This window comes from Amblyomma mixtum, chromosome 2, assembly GCF_055824585.1.
Source record: "Amblyomma mixtum isolate Tamu chromosome 2, ASM5582458v1, whole genome shotgun sequence".
Classification (NCBI taxonomy): domain Eukaryota; kingdom Metazoa; phylum Arthropoda; class Arachnida; order Ixodida; family Ixodidae; genus Amblyomma; species Amblyomma mixtum.
The window spans coordinates 11,268,553-11,275,623 of NC_143013.1; positions in this window are offsets into that span (position 1 = coordinate 11,268,553).

Genomic DNA, 7,071 nt, shown 5'->3' on the forward strand with positions numbered 1-7,071 from the left:
TCCTGACCCTATTAGCGATTACCTTGGTAAATACCTTGTAGGCAACAGACAGTAAGGTGATCGGTCTGTAATTCTTCAAGTCCTTGGCGTCTGTAAGGTGGTTTCAATTATGTCAAGTGTACCCCAAGCGAGTGTCTTAGGGTTGCTGCTTTTTCTAATTTATGTTAATGATCTGCTGGCTGCTATTTTCGAGAATATCTTTGTCAGGTTGTTTGCAGATGACTGCATTCTGTTTAGGACTATAAATGAAAAGAATGAGCACTATATCTTACAAAATTTGCTTTTAATTGTTCATAAATGGTGCATTAAATGGGATATCGAATTGAACTTAGATAAAACTGCCGCTTTGAAAATATCGCATAAAAGACATTGTAGTTCCTTCTCATAGAGTGTGCTAAATCATTCCATTATGGAGGTTACACATTCTAAACATTTAGGAGTCGTCTTAACTAATGATTTAATATGGATGGCTCATATTTCTGACGTACGTTACTCGGTATTTTCTGAGCTGTGTTACGTAAGGCGGAAGCTTAGAGGTTCTCAAATTAAGCTGAAACTTCTTGCTTACACAACATTTGTTTCTTGCTTGCACAACATTTGTTTGATCAGAATTAGAGTATGCTTCAGTCTCATGGGATCCCTTCATAAAGATGGTCCCAACGAAAGTGATTAGGTTTATTTATAGCACGTATAGGAGGCTAGATTCGCATACAACACTAATGCGCTGCAGCGGCCAAATTTCGATGGGGGCGAAATTCTAGAGGCCTGTGTACTGTGCGATGTCAGTGCATGTTAAAGAACCCCAGGTGGTCGAAATCTCCGGAGCCCTTCACTACGGCATCCCTCATAACCCGAGTCGCTTTAGGAAGTTAAACCCCTTAAACCAAACCAAGACCAACAAAATCCCACCACTTGAGGTGCACAGACAAATGTCCCGTTTATGGTTTCTGCATAACCTTTTAACACAAACTAAACATACACCTCATCCTGAAACTCACTAACAGTTATTGTCAAGACGAACGCACCAGTCTGGAAGCCGTTCGCTTGAACCAGTTTTTGCGAGGACTGTATTTAAGCAGTTTTCCCGTGAACTGTTTTCGACTGAAATTTTCTTCCGAGGGCCATTTTTGAGTCCTCTAGTTTTAGTAAAGCCGTTGAAAAGCATTTGTTAGAGTGAATGAGTATCGTACCTTTTTTTTTGTATTATTGATTGCAACCTGGTGAACTGCCTTTTTTTGTGCCATTCTTTGTTCAAATGATTTCTATAGCCCTCCCTGCATGGGCCATAAATGTTGGCCTGCAATGTTTTGAAATAATAAAAAAAACTTGGCAGAGACCCTTAGGACCCCTTACATGTGGAAATGTGACAGCATTACTGTCCCTAGGTGCATTGACATGCACTCACATACACGTGCTCGTGTATGACACCACTCGGAATGCTGTGCGAGGAACGGTTGCATCACAATTCTGATGCAAAAATTTGTTTTTGAGAAAAACAAACGGCTTTTGTAGCGTCATTGACCCTAAGTGAGAGATCTGCAAAAAATCCCTAGAGAAGCAATCTAGGGGGCAGGTGGGCCACCTAGGTCACGTGGCCTTGTGGCGTCATCACAGCCTGCCCATCGGATAGTGAGCAGACTGCTCACCAGGGCAGTTGCAGTTAAATTAATGATTGGCAGCGAGAGGTTGCTTGGGAAAAGCAATGTGGGTCTCGCAAGCCCCGCCAGTGGCAGAGCCTGCCATCGCAGGGCAGTGGCGCATCACTTAACTGCTGCACCGCTGCTCCAGGAGTGCAATGAGGACTCCCAGTGTTCTGTGAATGTTAAAGGTGCACTGAAGAGGAATCTGAACTCGCCTCTTTGCCGCGGGAACTCGATCTACACGTTCCGAGCATGCTTAGAAACTTCGACTTATTTCCCTGTGTGGCCGATTTTCCTAAATCGAATTAACGTCCGGCTCCCGCCTTTATTTTTGAATTCTCCCTCGTACGGTGGGCGGAGTCGACTAACGCGTGGAGTGCCTTTCAGCCAGCTCCGTGGAGGCTTTGCTTTCGCTTTATGTTGTTTTTTAGGTTTCCGTGAATAAATAGTTTCATTCGCTGATAATATAGCCGCAAAATAAGCCCGCAGAAATAAAAATACGCGCGGACTATTTGCTTCTGCGGATTACTACGTATTACTCCGCCAATGGCAGAGCGGCAAGCCACCACAGGACTGGGTGAAAGGCACTCCGCGCATTGGTCGACTCCGCCCACCGTACGAGGGAGAATTAAAAAAAAAAGGCGGGAGCCGGACAATAATTCGATTTGATTAGGGAAATCGGCCACACAGGTCAATAAATTGATGTTTATAAGAATGCTCAGAACGTGTAGATTGAGCTCCCGCGGAAAAAAGACGAGTTCAGGTTCCTCTTCAGTGCACCTTTAAGTCGAGAGTGACCGATTATGCATATATGGGCATTAACCCATTAACGCTACTGCGTCATACCTTTGAGGTGGAGCTTAAGTGTCCACTCCATTTGTTTTTAAATTTTTTCCGTACGTGTTTTAAAAGCTCCCCTGTTTTCCTCCTGCGAGAGTTCATGCTGAGACCGACTGCCCTGCCTGGAGCTATAGGCATTTTGGCATTGACGAGGCACGCACGTGCTCGAGTCGCTGTGCGGTGAATAGGGGTCGCATGCACCTCGAAATTGACGATTTTGGATTACGTGGCCGAAATGCGGTTGCTACAACCCTTTGAAGAAGCTGCAATGTGTGGTACAAACATTGGTCACATGTATTGCGATTTCGCCTAAAACCGCCGTCAGTGCACCATTTAAGCGAGTAGTGCATGTAGGCATTTGTGCCAGAAAGAAAAAAAAACGTGACGTTCGCCTGGGGCGCAAAAGTGGGCCTGCGGGGCAACGGCAGTTATGTTAGGCATCGCCTGCTCGTTGTATGTCAATAGCTCGACTGTGCTTCGCACTGAAGCCATGGCAAAAGTGCTTGTCGTTATTTGTTACTGTCGACACAGTAAATTTACATTGAAATTGATGCGCAACTGATTTGATTAGGATTAACAATTTGATTAGGAATAGTTTTGCCCAATTCATTTAATGTAACGCTTCTTGCTGTAAACAAGTGCCAACAGTATTGCTGGAGTTTCATTTTCGTAAATTGCACATACATTTTTCCTGACCCGTGGCTCACGTTACGTAGTACATCTTGTGTGTCAACTAAGTATACTTCGACTCAGGTCACAGAAACGTGATGGCCATCCGAGAAACATTAACATTTTAGGTCATTAAGTGCTCATCCTACGTGTTTAGCGAATGTGTGGCCGTATCGCATTTGCCTATCACATTGTGCCCACTGGTGATACAATCGGTACGAGCGTTACCCTGGCCTAGTGCTCGACTCTTTTGGGGTGGAATTCTAGTAAACTGGGTCTTTGATCTCACCTTGTGTATGCGAAAATTACCTTGTTCCAAGGCGCTCTTTGGCCAAGATGCCCTTGTGCTATTAAAAATCATCATCGCATACCTACCCACTTTGCCAAGATTGCCCGAGCTTGACGAACATTAGGGATTGATACTGGGCCAAAGTTATACAGACCACCATTATACGGCTGACACAAATAGCCCAACTCGTCCAAATGCAGGCCAGTGATTACCCGCAACATAGCCGATGGAAAGTTGCAGCTTTGCCTTACCACACTTTGCCAAGATCGCACGATCTTGACGCAACATTAGGGATTGATACTGGGCCAAAGTTATACAGACCACCATTATACGGCTGACACAAATAGCCCAACTCGTCCAAATGCAGGCCAGTGATTACCCGCAACATAGCCGATGGAAAGTTGCAGCTTTGCCTTACCACACTTTGCCAAGATCGCACGATCTTGACGCAACATTAGGGATTGATACTGGGCCAAAGTTATACAGACCACCATTATACGGCTGACACAAATAGCCCAACTCGTCCCAGTGCAGGCCAGTGATTACCCGCAACATAGCCGATGGAAAGTTGCAGCTTTGCCTTACCACACTTTGCCAAGATCGCACGATCTTGACGCAACATTAGGGATTGATACTGGGCCATAGTTGCATAGACCATCAACATACGGCGGCCACGAATAGCCCAACTCGTCCAAATGCAAGCCAATGATTTCCCGCAACATAGCTGATGGAAAATTTCAGCTTTGCCTTACCACTAAGTAACGCAGCTGCAGGGGCAACAATGATAGCGAACACGACATTTCAGATGTAACCGAACCGAGTAAATACCACATGCAAGTAACACAAAGTAGAACTCTGCACACAAAAAAGTCACAAATTCAAATTCACAAGGGTATCTACCCTTGTATGTCCACCCACCTATTTCCGAAAAAAAAAAAGGTATTAATCCTATCTCATTTTTACCTGCAGTGTCCTGCAATCTGAGTGTACTAGTCACATCCTATAGAATTTTATCTGCTCCCAGTAAGAATGTTGAACCTTGTTCAACGTGCACCTTTTGCTTGTCACTTCATTATCCATCGGAAATCCACCGACGATGCTTCATAATGCGAAATTTTAGCGCAGCTCTTTATAGGAGTTTTGATTTTGCGCGCGCTTCTTCGAAGCTAGAACTGCGGCACGGGCTGACCGGCGGTGCAGCTAGGAATCGCCGCGACTGTTCGTTACTTGGCGCCGAGTCAAGCGAGCGCACACACATAGCGTCCACAGTATTAACACACTCACCATTCCGCCGAGGTTCGCGTCGCCATTGGTCAATTGGGGAGTGAGGATTCCAGAACTTCCGAGTTTCTTCTCTCCGACCCGGCGCCGCCGCGCGCGAGCGAAGTGTAGAGGGCATCGCACAGCACGCACAAGCAGAGGTGTGCGAATAGACCTTTCCACACCGAATTGAATATGAATACTGTAGCTTTGCTACCTCATCGAATATGAATAAATATTTTTATGAATATTCTCTACTTGTGCGAATATTCAATGAGCAGTCGTGTCAAACTGCTGATCTCCATTTGGGGGGTCGCAACACGAAGTCAGTATATTAACTTTGTCATGTTATGTGTATAGGAAAGGAACAATACATTTTGCTGTTGAAAACGGAAGATAAACCAAAGGGCACGCGCTGAACCCTCCATACCGCGCATACCGATAGCGGCGGCATGATACGCGGCGTGAATGATCCCTGTTTTTGGAACAGTCGTGGAAGAAAATTACGGTAGGCCTTATTCGAACGTCGTGCCAATTCGAAAAGTATTCGAAAACCTGAGGACCTATATTCGATTTGTTTCGAATAATTTTGAACACACGCTGTTTGATTCGTTAGAATAATCGAATGGGGGGAATGTTTGATTCGGTATTAGAAAATTCCGAATATTCGCACGCCGCATACGCGCACTCCATGGCTAAACGGGTTGCTTCTCCAAGCTTCTGGGTCCTTCGGGGCATAGAGCTAATATACCAACTTCGCGCGCGGGTGTGATTCCTTTCGCGCCACGCCGGCTTTCGGCTACGCTCACTATTCTAGCTCACTATATCTACGACGCAAGAGGGACTTTACGATGGACGGATGGATGGATGGATAGGAGCGCCCCCTTTGAAACGGGTGGTGGCAATTGCCTCCATGCTCAGTTTTTCTTTCTTTATTATTATTTTAACCGTGTTGTCAATTCTCATTAAGATTCGCCATCATCTTTACCTGTGGTTTCCTACACTTCTAACCTTATGCCACATCTATAGTTCACTATAGCCACATCTCTGCTTTTCAGCCTCCAATCCACCAATCGCTTTTTGCTAACTTCCACTGTAGATTTATTTACATGACCATTGTTATCTTTAAACCCTACGGCCTCAGGAAGAGTGACTGTGCCTGCATCGACATCCGGATGGATACCATCACATTTGAGTATGAGGTGTTCAATTTTTTCCACAGATCTTCCACACACTGCCCATGTGTCATCTTCTTCGTTAAATTTCTTTTTGTAGCTGCGCGTTCTAAGGCACCCTGACCTAGCTTCAAAAAGTAGGGCACTGCCTCTTGAGTTATCATAGAAAAATTCTTTCCTGATCTGCCTTTTCCAGTATCGATATCATCATCATCATCAGCCTAAAGCGCCATCTCTGAGCGAGCGGAGGCACTCATGCGCCCGCGCAGCGCGCACGTGTTTGAGTTTTTATGTTCGGAGCCAGGTTACGCCGACGCCGAGAGACTCCGCTCAATCCGCGTACGGGCGCTCAAGAGCTGTGCTCTAGAATATACTCCCACGAAGGTGTTTCTTCTGTTTTGAGGGAGTGTGGAGTCACCGACAGCCATGGTTCGGTTAATATGGGGATGTTTTATCAGTTGGAAGTATCGTGAGTGGGACTCACTTCAACGGAAAACATGTGCATTGTCTTGATAAAGGGTAGACTCGATCCTTATCTCCACTTTACCCTTTCTCATTATAGTAGGCTTTGTTCTTCTAAGCTAGCATAATTAGAATCTGTCATATGGCTCTACTTTCAAAATAATACACTCGTACACCAACCGATGAATTCGGGTGCCGCAAGACCTCGCAAGGCCATAAGTCACTAGCCGTCGACTATGTTCGCTTGGGTAGCAGCCGTTTGTGGCTAACATTTTACCGCAGCGGCTTATATCACATCAGTGCACGCACGAGCGGAGAGCAGAACATGTATAAGACTGCCTGTTGAAGAAGCTCAAAGCAAGAAGTTGCTCTCTGGCTCGCGACTATGTGCGATCATTGTCCGAACTGTGTCACATTCACCTGTATTACATCCAGGACACCGGGAATACCCAGATGAGTAGACCACCTTAGAGAAGAACAAAATGAGCCGTCGACAAACCGTGTTTTTCGAGTTCTATTGGGTAAATACTCCTCAGCATATCTGCACGCAGCAAGCGCAGATTGACGAGGGCTGTAACCTTGGAGGGCATTATTTCCCGAAGCGTTAACTCACTTCGTTGGTTCCGCGGTGAAAGTCCTTTCCCGTGCCTTCCCTGTCCCCGCGCCGGCTTCTTCGGGCCTCTTATCAGCGCCGTACCCACGTGTATCGACGGCATCATCTCCCACCTTTTTTTTT